The following is a 21,345-nucleotide window of genomic DNA, read 5'->3' as shown; positions in this document are numbered from 1 at the left end:
GCCTCATGCATGAGGAACCAACTAGAATCCTTAACCAAGAAACAGGTGGTTCAAAAACAGATCTGCAGAAAAAAATCATATAATGAACGATCTTAATCTAGATATAATCAAACTAGTCGTCACATTTTCTTTTGGTTCACATGAATATATGGCCTTGAGACACCTTTATTTATTCATTTAAAAAAAATCAGCTAACTACTTTCGGAGACACAGTTCTAGAGATTTGAATGTCATATGAATTCATATTGTAATGCTGAAGGTCACACAACATGTAGGCAAATGAAGGGACTCTATAGGGAAATAGAGCGCTCTGAATCTCTATGGTGCTCTTGTCTCTCATCACTGTTCTAATCGCTCTGAATCACTATGGTGCTCTTGTCTCTCATCACTGTTCTACTCTCCAAACTCTGAACAGTCTCACACTAACTTCTAGGCAACTTCTGTGATTTGTCTGTTTTTTTTTGCTTTTCCTGGGAAAGTTGTCCTGGGCTTGAAAACAACAATATCACCCAGTAAGGAAGGAAAGTGAGAGTGGGTAAGAAAAGAGAGAGAGAGAGACAGAGAGAGAGGGTAAGAGAGAGAGAGAGAGAGAGAGAGAGAGAGAGAAAGAAACAGAGAAAGAGAGAGAGAGAGGCAGACTTGCATTCTGGCAGAGAATCATGCAAATGCGACACATTCTTCCGTTTTCTCAGGACGGCTGGCCTCAGAAATGAGTGAGGAGAGCTGGTAACATGCTAATGAGAGATGCATCAATGAGCTGTGTCATCCCTGGGGGGTTCTGCTGGGAGCTGAGAGGGTGAGTTTACTGGTTGGGACCTTAAATCCGGAGCTCCTTTGCACCCAAGCACATTCCACCAATTTCGGGAGGGGTGTTTGGGGAGAGTGGTGTGTGTGTGTGTGTGTGTGTGTGTGTGTGTGTGTGTGTGTGTGTGTGTGTCTCTCTGTGTGTGTGTGTGTGTGTGTGTGTGTGTGTGTGTGTGTGTGTATGTGGTTGGGATGTGGGAGGGGGGGGGGGGCTAAATTCTATAAGTATTCAAGGAGCTGGAAAAAAACAACTTAAAACAAGTGCTACACCACAGTGAGGTAAGGCTTTGGGGTGAAGGGTGGGGGAGGCACAAGGGGGGGGGGGGGTTGGAGAGTTGAGCCCCTGGGATAAGTAAACTCTGAGCCCATCACCACAGAGCTGCACCTTACATCACACAACTCTCTCTGAACACTAAACTCTGAGAGCAAACCAAACTTAAAAACCGTATGGGACACATATCTTTTCTGTTTTTATCGTTCTCTACACACGACCTGCACCAAAGAGCCATTAGGAACTACATCTCTGGTGTGCAGCAGTCAACAATTCACCTCGATACAATGTAGTGGCACAACAAGAATCAGTGAAAACATCTACAGTCCTGTCCATTCAGAGCCCAACAAAATTATGAGAATGAGGTTTTGATTTGAACTGTCACTGGTCTCGCCTTTCACTGGAGGCCCCACACATCATCCACCCCCCAACATGAGCTTGGCAGGCTGATGAATCGTTGAGTGTCAAGAGAGGCAGACATAGTTCACCTTCCTCATTTCATCGTCACATTATCAGATATGGCCTTGGAGGGGGAGAGCTACCATTGTCCAAAACAACCCTCACAGCCAGCTACCTACGCAACCAGACTTCATCTCCAGTTATTGACCATGCCAGTACCACTGCAAGGAAGTCAGAGAATGGAGCAAGATTCCACTTGAGCAGAGCAGCGGCCTTGGATTAGAAAAGAACATATACACACACACATGCCCGCACAGGCACTCACACAGAAGCCCAGAAACACACAAGCACACAGACGAGCCCAATCTCTTGCACAATCTCACGGACACGTGTGTGCTCTGCAAACATGCACACACACACACTCGCACACACACACACTCGCACACACACACACACTCGCACACACACATGCACACATACAAGAGCTGTGGAACAATAGCCCCGCTGATGCGGCCCCATCTAGTTTCATGCGACTAATTAATGCAGCGGTGCGTGTTTGCTGAGGCCACTGCTATCGGAGGGACAGCGAGAGAGAGAGAGAGAGAGAGAGAGAGAGAGAGAGAGAGAGAGAGAAACTAGCCCTGGCAGCTTGCATCTCAGCAATTACAGTGTGAATTGCATGAGAGGATTACATGAAGTGCTTAAGAGAGCTGGAACACCTTGTCTTGAGTACCTAAAACAGCTGCTTCAAGGCCTATGCACCTGCTCGTTACCAGACCATTTTTTACCTCACCATCTGAAACAAGGAGGTTTTCAGCTTTTCTTTCATGCTAATCTTTCAACAACAACTTGAACAAGAAAGAAGATCAGAATATAAGACATCAAAAAAAGTGTGTCCGTGCGTGGGTGTGGGTGAGGGTGGGGGAGTGGCTGCATTTCAAGCTCAGTTTGTGGGGACGAACCACTCCTACAGAAAGGGGGATGGAGCATTAGCCTGCTGAGAAAGTACGCTCATATTCTAAAGTTTCAACCTGAAGATGCATACAAACCTGTTTTTGTAGTTGCAGTATACATAGCAGGAGGCAGGGGAGGGGGACTGGGGGAACTTCTTCAACATCCTGTGGTGTAAGTGTAAGGCTTACAGCAACGAAGAAAAGGTTCTATTGTAAAATACAGAATCATTTAATTGCATATCAGGAATCCAAATAAGTCTATTTAATGCTAAGTTTAACGTAGTAATATAAAGACAATCTGTCATCATTTCTGAGTGTATGTTCCAGAGGGTTGAATTGAAGGATGAAAGATTGAAAGATTGAAAGATTGAAAGATTGACTCCAAGTCATGTAGTGCTCTCTGAGCTCTGTGCTAGTAGTAGTTGCCGTCTGGTGAATAAGGGCGTAACGCGCTCGCACACACTTCCTCCAGTGATGTCACCAATATTAAAGAGACCCGCTAATAAGCTTAGTCACCGACGCCGGTCAACTAATTAAAAAGTTTGTCGACAAATTGTAATGCATTCACATGGGTAATGGTGTCCACCAGATAGGGGGGGGGAGGGGCACAGGTGTTTAGATCGGCTTAAAAATAATAAACCCTTGCCCCTACTGGGAGCTCTCCTTTCACAAGTGCCCTGCTTTTCTTCCCAGCTGTTAAGGCCGGCTGAGACAGGAAATTCCTCACGTGATTGGCCTTTATGAGTGGCACGTAAGCTTGGCCCGGTCCTGCGAGGGGGTCATTTGTGGATGACCATGTGAATAACCTTGTTAGGGCCCATGTTTCTCTTCACAGCCAATTAAGAAGGTTGCTTACTGCCTCACACCTCTCCCCCGAAGATGCTTTATGGGGCACTGGACTGAAACGTAATGTCAGGGCACCACAGGAGCCCCTATAAAGCCTTTGCTTGAGTTGTGCTCCTGGTTTAACTCCGCTACTCACCCAGTGCCATTCACGTCAACATCCACTACAGTAAAACCAGGGTTAACCAAAGGTGTCTGTTTGATATGCTGATGGTTAGCGTTAGGCCAGTGTTATTCACAGTGAGTGAGTGAAGCCTAGAGATGCCCTGTCCCTCGCTAACGAGACTGATTTATTCTAAATGGGGCACGTTCATCCGTGGAGAGAAGAAAATAACAGAAACAGTTGTCATGCGTTAATATGAAGAGCCTCTTCACACGTAACATCGAGCGAATCAACTGTGGAAAACTAATGGGCACATGAGGTCTCCAGTGGTGACAGGGGGTAATTCGTCTGCGTGTGAAGACGCTCGCTGAGGCCTAATCTCTGTGTGGTTGATTAATGCAGTTTAATGGCTATCAAGGCACTTCAATCACACATGGTCAATTGTTTGCAGCTAATTACAAGCTTTGGCAAATACTATTATTTCAATTAGCCGAGTAATTTATCAGCGTTATCTTGATGTCTAGCTGCGGCAATTACAAGACCCTGGCTATATCGCCGCTCTTCAAGTATCAGGTGTTTGGCCCCATCAAAGCAAAATACAACTAGCAAACTGGGGCTGTATCAGGGATAAACAAAGCTTTCTTTGGGAGTTGGCTGTATTTTGAAACAGCAAGGCAATAGAATCAAACACTTTCAAGTCAAAATCATCTCCTCTCGACAGCAGGACTGATGAACTCCAACATACAGCACCGCCTGTCAATCTCCATCATCAAAATCATCAAAACACTCCAGACCTATTCAGCAGGTGCACTGCACCATGGGTAATGAGATGTAGAAACATGCCCTTCCTCCCCTGCCCCAGTCCTGACCACCCACAAGAGCATGACATTCTGCTCAGGCAGTAAATCCTGCGCGACTTAACCGCCGTCGGAGTTCTGCCACTCAAGAGGCTATCTGTCTGTACGCCTCGTCATGGATATTGCCCGAGACATCCTTTCCTTGTAGTGCTGTCTGCTAATGCTGGACCTCCAGGGTGTTGTTTTATGTCTTCCCCTTTTGTGAACTTTTACAAGCTGGTGTGTAAAGTGACATGTATTACTGATCTACGCCTCTCCGCCTTTCGTCATAATGAATCTCCAGTGGGAGCCTGAGGGAAGATTTCTTGTTGTGCGTGTCTCTCTCTGTCTGTCTCTCTGTCTCTCTCTCTCTCTCTCTCGCTCTCTGTGTTTATGTCAGCTCGTTTTGAAATGGCCATGTTCAGTTCTGATATCAGTAGGCAGTGTTTGTACAAGCTCCAACTGACTAGTGTGTATCTGTCAGAAAAACAAATATCATTTCAAGCCCTCAGCTCAACCAACCCCCCACCCCTCCCGGTGCCTCTCCTCGTACTGTGCCTGAACTCTGTTGACAGCACGGTCAGGCAACACGCAACAGCTTCTTTTGATCAATTTCCATTTAGAGAGCACATTTATATGTTTAAAAAGAGCAAACTCTTGTATTTAAATCACCAAAAGTTCAGCTTTTTTTTTTTTTTTTTTTAACTGAAGTCAGTCTCTATAAATGACTGGGATGATGCTGGGAAAACAGCACGACGCAAAAACAAACATGTCCATCAGATGGGTGTGTATGTGCCCACGCACACAAACACACCGTCCAAATGCACTACAGCGCAGTTCAACCTAAATGATCTCATTCTCATTCTCTATACATCCTGTCACTTCATATAACACAACATATACGCCATTAGCCGAGTCTTAAGGTTAGTCAGTTACATAAGCACACTGGGGCTTGCCCTGGGTCTGGGGCTGAGCAGCTTTTCCAGCCCCGAGCGTGTGGCAGCTGCTGCTCAGCGCGGCTACACACAGCTGTTGCACACGGTGCGCGGGCAAAGCCGCCCTTTGTTTACTAATGCAGCTGATCTGACTGGTGGTCCAGGTGAGCAAACGTCGAGCGCGCCGCTCCATGTTTCTGAAAGCCAGAGAGGGCGTGCTGGGGAAGGGTGTGCTCCCACTCTCTCTTTCATCTCGCTGGGTGCGCTCCGGGGCCCGGGCGGCATTTCAAAACACACATACACACGCACGCACACACACACACATAGACACAGGAATATACAGACATAGACAAACACACATACACACACACGCACGCACACATACATGGACACAGGAATATACAGACATAGACAAACACACATACATACACACGCACGCACACACACATGGACACAGAAATATACAGACATAGACAAACACACATACATACACACGCACGCACACACACACATGGACACAGGAATATACAGACATAGACAAACACACATACACACACACGCACGCACACATACATGGACACAGAAATATACAGACTTAGACAAACACACATACACGCACGCACACACACATGGACACAAAAATATACAGACATAGACAAACACACATACACACGCACGCACACACACATACATGGACACAGGAATATACAGACATAGACAAACACACATACACACACACGCACGCACACATACATGGACACAGAAATATACAGACATAGACAAACACACATACACACATACGCACACACGCACACATACATGGATACAGAAATATACAGACATAGACAAACACACATACAGGGGCACCCACAGACAAATAAAGGCATTTCACAGACACACAACATAGTGCTAAAAGAGACTCAGACATACTACTGCTTGAACCCACACACACACACACACACACACACACACACACACACACACACACACACACACACACACACACACACACACACACACACACACACACACACACACACACACACACACACACACACACACACACACACACACACACACACACACACACACACACACACACACAGGCTTATAGATAGAGATACTTGTACCAGTGAGAAATGTAGACAAATCACACACACACACAATTACACTCCTATAAGGCAATCAAGAGCGAAGACTATTTCTCTCCAATGCACCTGCATCTTGTACGTGTTGAGGCGGGTTCATCGGCCCCCCCAGGCCGTTACAGACACTCATACTGGATCATTTCTTCCACCGAAGGCTGCAGAGTGTGTTACACCTCACCTTACCACGGCCCCTTTATGGGACCACATGTTCAACCTGTACCCGCCTCACCAAGGGCTTCAAAGAGCAGGACTGTACCTTAAGTTGACATGCCTATTCCATTTAGCCTTCCAGTGCAAATTAAGGTTTCAGTGGCTGGGTGGTTACTAACAGCATGCTTTGCCACTGCATACAAATTAAGAGTCAGATTAAGTGGACAAAAATATAAATCAGATGCATGTATGTCAATGATGATTTTCATGTACACTTAATATAAAAAGGACAAAGGCTTTTCATTGATAGGAGCCTTTAGATGTCTGTCCATGTACTTCCTCATCAGCAAAACCAGCATAGGCAGGCATCCACTAATAGTCAAATGAGGAAAATTATGCAGAGGAAAAGTTACAAGCCCTAAACAGAGTCAAATTAAGGTTTTCCTGAGGAAATTTCAGCCTTAATATGCAACACTAGCTTTGCCCTGTGGAGATATACTCAAAAAATACTGAGAGCTCCATGAAGAAGTTACTGATGTCCATAATTCAAATATGCTTAGAATTAAGTGTAATGATTATAATGATTACAATCAAAATATTTTACAGCCTATTATAACATGGCAAAAAATATTAAGATTTGTGACTACTTCCATTTCAGAGTAGAGAGAAATGAATAGAGCAATTTATTCATGCTAATTTAACCATGTACATTTTCTAATCACTCTGTGGAATTGTTTGACAAGCCATTACGCAAACTTAATACCATACTGGGGTTTCTTAGAAGAGGATTTTTACGAGCAACAAAATTCAATCCAATCTTTCTCTTTTTTGGGGACACAAAACTGATGTTATATGAACTCAGTGTTCTGTGAATGAATTGATAAAATGGCGCTCTTGACTAAAAGGGCATTGTACATTAACACTTAGATCTGTGCAAATTGACAGAAACAACTAAAAATTGTTCAACCTGACAAGATATTTGCATTGTTCAAACTGTGCCCTCAAATCTTAAGGTAATCATTTCACGGCTCCTCTTCTGAAGACATAAAAGGATCTCTAGGTAAAGGCTACTATAAAAAAAATGACACAGTTTTTATACAGCAGACGGTTAGAAACCACAATTCTATACGACACCGTGAAAAACCACAGAGTTCATTCATCTAGTTCTTCCATTCAGTAGAAGACTGAGAGGATGAGGAGAAATGTTGAGATGGAACTGCTAACTCAAAAAACGCTAGTCTGACAGCAACAGCTCATTAAGACCACCATGCATACATGGTGACATGTTTTGAGGCCCCATTTTGGTAGCCCTCAAGTGTGGAAGTCCTCCAGTGAGGTCGCTGAGGTCACCAAACCCTAATTTCCTAGAGGAGGTGTCCACAAAAAAGCGCGTGTCAGCTCCAGTTAGACAGCCATCGTTAGTAATTGCGTCTGTCATCATCAATTAAGAAAGAATGTGGCGCAACACAATTTGAGGCCATTCCAAGTGCCCATCGGTCCACCTAGCAAAGTTGGGATTTACATTCTCTTCTCTGGAGGCAAAAAAACAACAGCAGGGCACAGTGTTGGGGTCAACAACAATATTAGGCAAACTGTTGTTTACAGGGGAAAATAGAATACAACAACTATTATTTTATCTACTTTTCATTCTGCTTTGGCTCATTCATTTATTTTCCCATGGCTTATTCATGGCACCCTAGTTGAGCAGGATATATTCTATTGTAATCGAAGAGCACAAATAATATGATCACCCTTTGTTTGTTTCCCAAGGATGCTTTAAAAGCAAATTGCTATTTTCAAAAAACAGAAAACAAAAGATGAAAATAAAAAAAGAGATGACAAAAAATAAAAAATCTTAGAGGGTACATAGAAGGGAAAACCCTGCCCTCCCTGCACAATCAACTCCTCAACATTCTTATAGTAAACATGTGCTTTGTTGACGGTTGGAAAAATGCCCCCAAAAGAAGCTAAACGGAGACCCATATGTCCTTGGCTTCAGCCCCAGCGCCATCCCTCTGGGCTCTTCAAGGTCTTAGGCCAATCTTGTTGCTAGGTTTTACATACTGGAAAGCCTCCAAGCCCTCTGGGGAACAATAGTGCGTTGGTCTGGATCTATACGCCCAGCCAGACATAAACACAGTCATATTTACAATGCAAACCCAGCGCAAGCGTCCAGGGAGAATGATCAGTGAGAGAGAGAGAGAGAGAGAGGGACTCCGCAGGGAGAGACCGGGCCCTGCGCTGACTGCCCGGACACGACTGGACGAACTCGATCAATTTGACACCATTAATCTTTAATTATAATATCTAATTACTCATCCTATTTACCCTGTCAGAAGTGGCGGGCGGTGGGTGCACTCTCCATGGGGAGCGCGGGCCCCTTAGCAACCCCCCCTCGGGGCCGTACCTTCTCTCCGTGGCCTGGCCGCCTCACCTGCCCAGTGGCTGGCCGTCCCAGGAATGTCCCAGGCTTGTCTGGGGCCCTCCCTCCCTCCCTCCCTCCCTCCCTCCCTCCCTCCGGCTCATGATTAATGCGGAGGCCTCCCTGGGGGTCACGCTTCATGGGCCCTGGCCTCAAACATAAAGAGATGAACCTTGAGTTTGGTCCAAGCTGAGCCAGTGCAAGTGCAGATATTTTGGCCAAGGGTGTGTGTGTGTGTGTGTGTGTGTGTGTGTGTGGCCTGTGTGTGTATGGATTGCTGACAGCTCATTGAGGAAGATAAATGCCACAGATAACGGCCAAAGGCTGTGCTCTCCCATCACTGGCCCATAATAGCGTTAGCCTTACACTGTTCTACTCCACTCACTTAGCCACTTCATTTGATTTCATAGTGATCTTAGGGCATTTTCAACAGGTGAGGTGAACCACAGGATATAAAAGAAATCAGAATGAGATTCAAGGCACATTATAGGCTACATATCAACAGGGGGAAGAGCAGAATTTCAGCTATTAATCTACATACCTAATTATATTATATTTTGTCAAATGTTTTACTATTTATTTGGTTTAGGGTAATTAATGAAAATGTTCATCCAATTTTAGCAATTACTCTGAATATACAGCTAACACTTTCAATTATTATTATGAGCCCTTTCATCTTGTTTACGACTATTCACGATGTCGTCTTGGAAGAACGCATCCGGGGCTGTGATCAATCTGGTCGTCAGACACAGCGGATCTGGGTCAGGTGAATGGAGTGCAGCTCTAATCCACCTTGCTTTAACTGGGATTGTCTGTGTCCCATCCTTTTCCTGACGTTTCAGATTTCTCACATGTGCAGGGCCTTTTGTTTCAGGCCCCCCCCCCCCAGCCCCCCCCCCCCCCCCCCCCCCACTCCCCTTTGTCGTTACCACACGCACCCCTCTCCAGCTGGGAGCCTATTCATGCACTCTGCTTTTTTTTTTCTACTCTCATGCACCAGGCCTGTCAGCTTGCCACACAACAGCCAGACTGATGCTAAAGCACAGAGTCTCAGCCAAAGAGGAGGCCTCTTAAAAAAAAAAAAAAAAATCTTACAAACGGGGAACAAGGGCGGGGGGATAAAAAAAATAACCACTACAAAACTGATTGATGAACCTGACAAGCTGAAATCCCTCTGCCCTTTTTTTTTTGTTGTTGTTTCTATTTTCCCCTCAAAACAAGAGGTGAGCAAAGTCAGACTTTCTTGGACCACTTGTTGACACAACGGATATGTATTATTCATGCCAAAGCCTCTGAAGGCTGCGTGGGCCAATATTTACCTGAGATGAAGGTAACAAGTTCAATACTAATTTTTTTATTTTTTTTTCAGAAGGTGTCCTTCCTTGGATCTAAGCCGTCCAGGCAAGAAAAACAACAAGCCTTTCCGTCATCCCCTGATTTAATTGAGTTATACCGGGGAGAAAGACTTTGTTACGGGGCTTTCTTTCTGTTGAAACTATCAGAATTTCCGCTCGCGCTCGAGAGGGATTAGACTCCTTAAAGAGCTCGGTAGTCCTCTCGCTGTCGCAAAGCAAACAAACAAGAAAAGAATTTCCATACACACAGCTGCCTCCCTGGCCCGCCTTTCCTGCGTCCGCTCCCGTAGTCACGCAGGTTCCCAAACCACAAGCCCCTTCTGTAGGCCACATCAATCCACACGGCTGATTGTTACAATACACCTGTATGTTACCTCTGATCTCAGCCCTGCCCAGAAAAAAACTGCTGCTGAAATCCCAACACCATGGGAAAAGACATGAGTTTAGAGATACATTAGGAGTGTATTCATGTGTGGGAGCCAATGTGAGTGTGTGCATTTGTGTATATAGCATGTGTGTGTGTGTGCAAATAAAAGAACATGTGAGAGTGAGTGAGTGAGTGAGTGAGTGTGTGTTTACGGATGTGTATGTGCGCATGTAAAAGAGAAGTGTACAGTACTGCTTGGCGATCAGGATAAGACATCTGTCTGAACATGCAGCCCGAGATATGGCCAGAGGAGAGGGAACAGCCGCAGCAATACTGCAGGCGAAATTTCAGAAGGGAAACAGAAAAATCAATTTAACTGAACGCACAATCTCTCCCCTAATGACAGCTATTTATCCATTTATGCCATGTCAGTGGAAATGCACCACTTGAATGAGGTTCTGGATGTCTTTTTGTTTTCATATTGATTGTGTGGAAGACAGAAGAAGAAAAAAAAACAAATCTCCCTTAACTCTACGAACTACTTTAGTGAACTATCAAAGGCTCCCCTGTAAAGTTTGATTTGAGAGGTGCCTTTTCCCCCCTCTTGTGTGGCCATTAACTACACAAAGAGAGAAATGGGATCTTCGGAGGGTACCGTTTTCATGCTGTTAGTGCCAGTGGTGCCATCTCTGTTTTGCGAGGACGTTGGTGCATGGTTGCATGTTGCAGTTGTAATGTGGTGAGGTACCGACGAGAGGCTGATATGCACAGAGAGTGGGGCTGATGGAAGGCTTGTAGGGAGCTTCAGTTTCAAGGTTGCACATAACATTACGATAGCCAGATAGCAGTATCAGTCATAGGTAAGGTTTGTCTTTCACGGGCAAGTTAGCTCCAGTAGTAAACATCCTAAAATAAATCTAGACGCTTAATTCCACTATCAACTCTTTACTGCACACTACGTAGTGAATGTTTAAATAATTTAAAAAAGATAATCTCATTAAATCATTCTCTCCAGAAATTATACTCTAAAAAAACAGGTGTTTTAGAAAATAAATATTAGAGAAGGGTAAGTACATCGCTGAGGAGAGTGAAAAGGGTTGTTAAAAAACGAGCAGGTAACCTAATATTTTATCATTCAATGTTTTGTACAATAACCCACTCCATGAAAGATCAAAACATCAGGCTTTAGAGATTTTCAAGGGGAGAGACAGGGTATCTCAAGTCATGAAACGGTGTCACTGACACCATCCACTCATTTCATCTCACAAAAAGGATCTGAATCATCATTATTTATTTTAAAAAAACACACATATAACGCATTTTCCAGTTGCAATAAGATCTTTGTCACATTCTAGGGCAAATGAAGTTGGGCAGAAACTTCAGATCACACAAGGGTAGCAGGCATGATTTTGTTGAGCAACTCGGTGTAACCCATGGCACACTGGTCAGTGCTTTTGATGGGTACACAGTGCCATCTACTGTTCACCGAGAGAAGTGCATACGGAGATGCTTCCCTTCTGTGAATGGGTTCTCTCTATATCTGTCAGTTCTGCATTTCCAAATGTAGATCAATATTTAAATGACACATGGTTTCATATTTTTATATTTGAATACAAAAATACTCCAATTTCACGGCACTATCTACAAACTATTTGATTTGGCTTTTAAATATGAATGTGGAATTACACATGCAAAAACTATTTTGTTACATTAACCTAATGAATCAATCACCCTGACAAAAAGTTATAGGATTAGAATAATTTCCTACATTTAAAAATCACATTTCTTTGAAATAGATTCTCCAATGCAAATGCACCTGCTCTCCACATCAAGAGTCCCTCTGCCAGACAAAAATATGTACCTTCCATTGTTGTGGAAGGACGGGCTGCTAGCAGTGATGTCTGCGACTCAGCATGTCCCCCCTTTCTTTCGTCCCCTCCGCCATGCCTTTGATTCGGGTTGTTTGGAGGAAGGGAGGCTGGCTGCCCCGTCTGGAGAACGACAGCAGGAGATGGTTCGGGCGCGTGTGTGATAGGGGTGAAGTGAGAGATTTTGATCTGTGTGATCACAGTTTTTTTTTGTTGTTGTTCATTTTTTTTTTGCACAGGTGAGCACAAGCAGGCAGGAGCAGGAGCAGGAGCAGGAGCAGGGCCAGAGCGGCTGCAGTCAGATACAGCTGGCTTCAAAAACACCAGCTAATGAGGGTCCTACCAAAGGCCTCTCCTGTGGCCAGGCAGAGCTCAAGGAAAACACACACATATGAGCTTCAAACAACTGAATGACGGCGGATTCAAAATGATGCTGTTTTCACCAGGGTGCTCTACAAAGATCTCAGCCAACAGTAAATGTGAAACAAGAACCTGACTTGCCTTTTTTGTTTTACCCATTCGCGAGTCCGTTGACCTACCACGCACAGATGAAATATATCTTACTAGAACAATCTCATGCACGCACGAGAAACCCTTTCATGAGCCTCTGCAGACTACCATGGTGGTCTGTGGCTGATTTGCCGGTGCTGGTACTGAAAATGATTCAGAGCGTTTGAGAGACAAATGAGCATGCCTGGCCGATGACTCACGGGCGTGTGTCACTGGTGTGTGATGCAGTCTTAAAGGCCACAACAGTGTACAGGTGCATTAGAGGAGAGGCCCTTAAGACATCTGTGTCTTAGCTGGCTCGAGGTGGCAGTTCTTCGGCTCTGTGCAAAATTCTCAACTCATTATCGGTTTAGGTGAGCAACAGAGAGTGCATGTTGTGGGGAGCCGCCTCAAATGAGCCTTTCATCAGGGGTAAGGCTGTAAAAAACAGCTCTCTGAGACGACTGGGGGCACCACGCTTCTATGGGCTCTGGGCTCTGGGCTTCAGTGCTCTGGCTTGTTACCTACTTTGGCCACCAGCCAAAAGAAAGAGACCGGAAGAAATAGCCAGAGAGAGAGAGAGTGAGAGACAGAGAAATGCAGATAAAGACAGTGAGAGTTGAGAGAGAGAGACACAGGAGAGAGAAAGAGAACTTGAGATGCATTTCCTACAAGGAAATGTGAATGTGAATGAGATCGCTCTGCAGCAGCAGTCGGTCCGTTGCATACTGTAACCTATATAATTATGTGGATGCTAACACGGCGCCTTACAAAAGAAAGGTGAGACTCTTCTACCACCTGTTGGATGAGCAATAGATATCATCTAACAAGGCGCAGGGCAGCGATTCTAGAACAGCAACAGACCACTGACATTCTGGTACACATAGGCAGACAACACATACTCTGCTATTAACGTATTAATCAGTCAATGTTCAAAATGAGTTCATAATCTCCATTCATTTTGTGCAATGCACCTTATTGAGATCTGGGAAGAACTTGACCACTTTGTTTCTCGGAAGAACATCTGTTGTCCATAGCAAGCATTGGCAATCAAGACTCCTTTCATTTGTGGTGCCTCGGTGGTGGGATGACCTAACTAGGGCTATCAGATGAAGTGACAGCCATTGTAGCCTACGGTCAGAGCACTGTCTTTGTGGTAGTTTGACATGACTTTTTATATTTTCGCCCCATCTAAAAAAAATGGATCCAAAAGGCTTCCTTGAGGCTAGTGGCCACCACTGAACTGTAACACTTTGGAGAGAATAAAAAAAACTTCTCCACCTGTGTTTACCAACCAAATGAGTTGCAGAGCTGAGATGAGGTCAGCCCTAGCCTCACCTAAGGGCTAGTCAACAGCATAGCACCAGCCACTATCAAAACTAGTCACCACAACATTTGAGAGTTGACAGATCACACTTAGGCTACTAGTCATAAACAGAATCCTCAATTGGATCGAATTGAAGTTAAAAACATTTCTCCCTGCTGTATTCACACTTTCATCTGATGAGAAGTTATGCAATGTTTGGACTACACTAGTAAATAGCATAAGAGCTCACATTAGCACACACAGCAAACTAAGAAAAAACATATGACTGGCCATGTAACCTGTTGCACCCAGAAACGCGAGGTTTGTTCATTGTTCATGAATGTGTGGCATTTTACTATTCGTCATAACACCTCTAGCAAATGTTACGCTAAGTCTATACAACATGCAAATGTCCTAGTGATAGTTAGACATATTGAAAGGGAAAATGTTCTACGAGGTCGAGCTTGAAAAGGAAATAGAGATGGACGTAGTGCAACGTGTTACTCTAATTAGCAACTGTGCTGTTACAGCCTCTCTCTCTGAGCTGCAAATATCCCACACAGATTCCAGCAGTGTTGTTAGAGGCCGGGGTAGAGTGCAGGCTGGGAGAGAGCAGGGTGGTAGAGAGCAGGGTGGGAGAGGTGTGTGGGTCTGCAGGTGTGCATTGACATTCTCTGGGCATTCTTCTCTACCGCTTAACCAGAGCAAAAACAACACGAATTGAGTGGATTAAGACATATGCAGGTACTAACAGCCCCAAGAAGGTATTTGACAGGGCACTCCAGTCTCCGCCGGGACAGGAGCCGCTTCATGATGTCATGGCAATTAAAAAGACATGTTCTGACAAAATAACATAACCATCACAAAGCTTTTTGCTGAAATATCACTACCTTAAGCAGGTTGAAAACTGTGTTTCATTGATACAAAGTAATTAATTAAAAAAAAAAAACGTTTTGATTCTAATTTGATTGTTTTTGACTGTGAATATTATGTAGACACTGTCTGCGAACATTATTTGGAAAAATATGTAATCTAAACAAACTATTTTATGTTTGCTGTCTTGAAAATGTTTGATTTCATTTCACTGAGCCTAGACCACAACAAGATTACAGCCATGTGCATAGAGCCACTTGGCTCCGAGTATGTGAAGACTGAATCACTACTGAGCTTCAAGCCGAAAGGCTGAATAACATTCATCAGTGGCATTCATACTGGTAACTCCTGCATCTTATGTCATGAAAGGAATCATTTTTGCTTTGTGTCACCAAGCATCGTCTCCATATGTCATTTAATTTCAGCTTTCAACTCCTGTTTTAAACCAATGAATGACTAAGTAGTCTAAATGGCACTGACAGAAACACCGGCGGAGAGGGGGGAAGCATTTTTGCATTTCCAGCCCTTTCTACAATCTAAATGGTGCTGAAAACCAATATCTTATCTGACACCTGTGAAAGGCATGTCTTCAGAACAGATGATTTATGGCTTCAAGCACGGTAAGGTTTATTTAAGAGGAGCAGGCCACAAAGGATTGCAGGCAGCTTGATGTGGACAAGCTGTCAGAGCAAGCATGGGGAACAGGTCGAGTCCCCTTTGATACGATTGGTGGAAACACCTGGGCTCTTCAAGGTGCCAGATACCCACACGCTGATCACTTAAGAAAATTGCGGATTGTTCTTCGAGCCAATCTGCAAACCAAGAGCAAGTTTAAATAGTTGCGTAATTAAATGCTGCTGCTGGTCTGAGAGTTCCTGTCAGCGCAGACACCTATCTTTATCCAAACAAACTTCTGCAGCATGGGAGAGTGTGCAGGAATGTTCCACGGCACAGGACTGGATGGGGCTCTGGGTGTGTATACATACAACACGCTGCAGTACTGGAGTGTTTTTATGGATTTTGCAAACTCAGGACCATGTTGGAGGCATAAATTCCCCACTTGCTGAATTTTCTGATAACAACAATAAATAATGACTGTTCTATAGTTAGTTAATAGTTTATATGCCGTATCCTACTGCTATAAAAATTGGGTTTCTTGTACATCCAAGGTGGAACGATCTGAGACAAAAGATATCGCTCTCTCTCTCAGGAACGCTCACACAAAGTCTGAGCTTTGGCAGATGCCTATGGTCCGTGAACACTTAGCATGATTCGATCAAATAGGCCTTGATTTGCTCTACTTGATATGACAGACGACCACTATGGGAGGTTCTCTTATGTACAGTGGATAGGTTTAGGGGTAGATCCTCAGATTGTTTCCGGCACTCTCTTCTGAGCCAGCGCTGCTATCAAACTCTCAATCTGAAAGAGCAAAAGACACAGAGACGCAATCCAAAACCGACCACACTCACCCTCGTCCCATCACACGAGAGCATGTGTCACAGACTTGCCTGCCAAACCCTGTAATCATTCTTCTGTCCTCTTCCACCATTAGTGTGTTGTCTTAGCTGCGCAGGATTTGTGCGAGCTGTCAACAGAGATTCCCCCCTCAAGCTGCGACAGGTTCTCCTGGAAATGAGGCACAGCAAAGATCCGCAGGAAAGTCCTTCCTAGAAGACACACACACACACACACACACACAAAGAAAAACAATTCTTCAGGACTCCATTATAGAGTGCATGCCACTGCCCCCTGCCCGCCCCCCCATCTGACTGACGGTTAACTGGTTTGCCAGGATTCTTCACACCAATCACTCTCATAAGTGACTTGACAGACCTCTGCACAATTCAAACAACAGAGGTGAAAGCATAATTATGTCAGAAAAGCAGAGGTTTCCTGAAATCCCTTCTGCGCCCATGCTCTCACTAGTCATTGTAGCACCTTGGTTATATCTGGGTGAGGACAGGATTATAAATCTGGGCGAAACAGAATGAGGTTTTATAATTGCTTCACCTGTCTGTAGGGGTATTATTCATGAAAGGGCCACACAGTCTGCACATCCATGACTAATGCACAGGGAAGTATCTCAGTGCCCCATTCAGTGCCCAGCACCAACTACACACACACACACACACACACACACACACACACAGGCGCAAAAAGACAAACACACAGAGAAACACAGTTCGGTCAGCCATGAAGAAACACATGGGTGTATTGGGGGCCACCTCTCTGGGTCAGTGGCTGAGAGAGGTTTGCAGGAGGAAGGATTAGTTCCTCTTGAAACCCAATCTGATACACACTCAGGTAGAGTAGCCCTGTCAAGTGCAACCATGCAGGACCAACAGGAAACCTGGCTCTAAGAATCCTAAGTGGGCAATTACAAGTATTCCTCAAGAAATAGGCTCAGGGTTATTTGGTATTGACTTTGTGGCAATGTGCTAAACAGACAGGAAAACTACAGGTCACTTTGCTGAGGAGCTGTGATATTATACTCGTAACAAGAGCCTTTTAAGAAGTTGTCATAGCTTGGCATGCTAAGTGTGGGTGCAGTTAGTCCAGTCTAGCCTACTTCAAGGCTATTCAAGTCAAGCAACGATTAGCATACGAGCCTACAACATTCTGCTGCTGATGTTAAATACACGTATTGACATATCGCACTTTTTAAAACACTTAACTTCATGTTGCTAGTCTTAGGTAATAGTTTGAGCTGCATTTTACAAGCCTGTTGTTTGAAATGTTAAAATAGTCAAGACAAACTCAATAGCTTTATTAGGCTACAGCTACAAATGCATAAATGATACACTACCTGTGGACCGGCGTGTCGGGTGTTTCTGTCAAGACTGTAACAATATTTTTGTTCCGAACCTATTTTCTATTTTTTATTTTCCAAGTGTCATTAAAAAGAAATAAAACGACGTTATGTTTGTACTTACTAGGATCTTGTGGCCAGTTTATAAATGGATGGGCTACTCACGGGGGCGATAGGATACTCACTCTTGTTTGTCCTATGTCCTGTAGGTGGCGATCATTGCACGACGAAACTGCAAGTTGTCAAAGTGCAGCTCAGTGTCATTCTCTGTCCATGTCCGAATCCGTAAAAGAAAAGCAGATTCAACACTGTCCATTTTGTGTTTACATGAACATCACCATTAAACAGGTCATATTGTGTTGTCAACAAACATTCCTAACTTTTAAAAGAAAGCTAGGTAAAATGAGTTAAAGAGTTGGAACAGTTTAGTGGCAAAAGGTTGCTACATACACAATAAAGGGAGTTGCATTAGTATAGGGGAAATTAAGATTAAAATAAATATTTCATAGACTTTGTGTTTCATAGTGTAGGCCTACATTAATGTAATCACATAGCTAAGCCTAAGTGTTTTGAATGTTAAACAAAAAAGTAATGACAGTTAAACTATCCATCCAACTATACGTTCTCTTTTACTTGGTTGGAATACATTCAGCACAAACATTACTATGAGTCTACATAAGCATTAACTACGATCTAGTTAATAAATGTCTTGTTGTTCCTCAGTAGCCTGATAGAAGCACAAAAAGCTGATGGATTACAATTAATGTTAATGCAAAAATCCTTAATTTCTTTCTAAAAGATCAGTTTCAAATTCATAACTCATATCACTTTCACTAGAAATATACATTCAGTATCACGGCACATGTTTTAAGCATAATTTCCCCCTCACAACTAGATTGGACCAACATATTGTTCATATAATTCATATTTATTGTAGAGCAGCCCTGGTCCCTGTCTTTGCTATATTCCTGATGTTTGATGCAAAAACAGTAACATGTATACAGTATAGTGTGGATGAATAATTATAACAACTTCCTTTAAAGTGAAACGATGGGTGGGAGATCAACCCTGCTCTTCAACTTTCTTGTAGGTGACTCTTCGCCCTTTGGACTGTATACTCCAACATAACACCAGTAGCTCGCTGGCTTATCTAATCTTGGTGAGTGGTGGGACCCAAACAAGGATCTGCTGACGTAAAATAATTGGGCAAAAACTCTCAGCACTGGAGGAGCTTTCGCCTCACAATCAATTCTTTTTCAATGTATTTCCATCTATGATGAGCCTGCACAGTTGATATGAAGCTGATGTGAAGACTGCACAGTTTGATATTAAAGTAATGTCAGCAAAACATGGCAAATGTCTCTTTTCACAGAAGTACAAACTTCAACATCAATGTAAAAAAGAAACACAAAACATTTAGATTCACAGATGCCTTTGAACAAGCTAAATGCCATGTCTGTGCCCTTAGGCAGAACAGGTACAAGTGATTACAAATCACCCAAGCCTGCAACGTGTTGCCCAAGTAATATAAATTGTCTATTAGCAAATTACTCTATTCTGGGACGTGGCGGCTAGCATTTATTAAATCTGACTATTTGTATGTTCATGTACAGCCTATAAACCTAGTATAGTCACTCCAGAAGTGTAAGCATCCAAGTATAACAGCTGCAACTCACTGTCACTAATCTTAAATCCCTCCCGCAGATAATGCAGAACTGCCATCTCCATTAGTAGAATAATCCTGATGTGATATGGCTACGCTTAATCTGGAGAATCAAGCATGCACTCACACACACATACATTAACAAGCGGGATTCAAATGTTTCCAGAGATGAATTTTTGATACTCGTGGGCACAGAAGACATTGCCTGTGCCACACAGCAAGGCTGCCTTTTACAGCTGATTTGGGGCAGAACTTTGCCAGCTGCCTAGATTTTTTGTAAGGTAGGCCTGCCAATTGAAACCCCTTAATTGTTAGTTTCTAAACATTCCCAAGGCTGCCAAACATCAATATCACAAACTTTCATACATAACCTTGCTTAGTGATCCAAGTGGTCTGATGCGTGATCAGTTTATGAGAGAAGTCTATGTCCATATATAGGTCAAAGACACAACTTCCAAGATGAGCACATTCCTTCAACCTTTGTCTAAGAACACAGCATCAGGGATGTTGGGGATGTTCCAAAACACATCAGAGCTATTAAACCAACCTGGCAATATGTATGAATGTTTGTACATCATATAGTCACATATTTAGGTAGCACCTCTCCCACAGCAATGGAAATTAAATCAACAATATTGTTGTGACATGCAGTACAGAGTCCTTTGTACATATTACAGCCGTCTACAATATGGACAACTGATTCTAGGTGTTGGAGTCCAAATTCATTATGCAGGGTGGACGGTGATGTTTAGGGGACCATAACACAAGGTTATATTTGGTTGGTAGCACCTGTAGTCTGGCCGTAGCTGCGAAGCAGAGAATGTCCTCCCCTATAGCAGTATTTCTATACATAGGCAGAATGGTCAAGACACACACTCACACAAACACAGCTTTTTGATTATCCCCCTCTTTCTATGGACAAATGTTTTGTTTTGGTATACCAGTCACAACTGCTCTGAAGTAAATGCAGAGTTAAATATAAGGATGAAGAAGGCTGAGGGGTCTGTGAAATTAAAGCACCATCATAGATTTAGTGTTGCTGTACAAATATTAAGCTATTCATGGAATTACCCTGGTAAGCACGTGGTGTGACCAGACCGGGATTCTCTGGTATTACATAACACTCAAATCTCAGCAACGGGGTAGATATTCAGGGTATACATAACGAATGTCTGTCTTTATGCAACAACAATAGAAATGAAAGCAAACCAAACGTGACTTAGAGTTCAAATAAAGTATATGTTACTAGTGGCTGTTTTGCCAGGAAACCTTGGGGCTGGACCACTGTGATTGAGCTGAACAAACGGAAGCCAGTCGCTTGCAACTGTAAATGACTGCATTACACCCTCTGCATTATTGGCAGAGAAAACCACGCCAACCTCAATTACTCAGTTGAATCTCTTGGGAAAATTCACAATGCTGACTCCAACTGCCGTGACAAGCCTGTCAAAGAGCATAGTGGATCAACAAATCAAGTGACCTTTCAATATTTGTCAATAGTGATCATATTAAGGAGGACACTATTAAACCACATGTTCATCTGGACACAGTTGTGTTTTAAGCATTATTTTGTATAGGCTACTAATGTAAGGGTACAGGATCATATTAAAGCATCGATGGTGGTACTAATCAGAAGGAAGTTTTATGATCTTTAGCCAGAGTAACAATGATGACAGCTGACTGAGCGATTGAATGAAGATGCGTTTGAGAGGTATACCATCAAGGCTCTGTTAAATCAAAATCATTTT

Source organism: Clupea harengus, chromosome 10 (genome assembly GCF_900700415.2).
Source record: "Clupea harengus chromosome 10, Ch_v2.0.2, whole genome shotgun sequence".
Lineage (NCBI taxonomy): Eukaryota > Metazoa > Chordata > Actinopteri > Clupeiformes > Clupeidae > Clupea > Clupea harengus.
The sequence above is the reverse complement of the archived record's forward strand: the minus strand, read 5'-3'. Positions refer to the sequence as shown.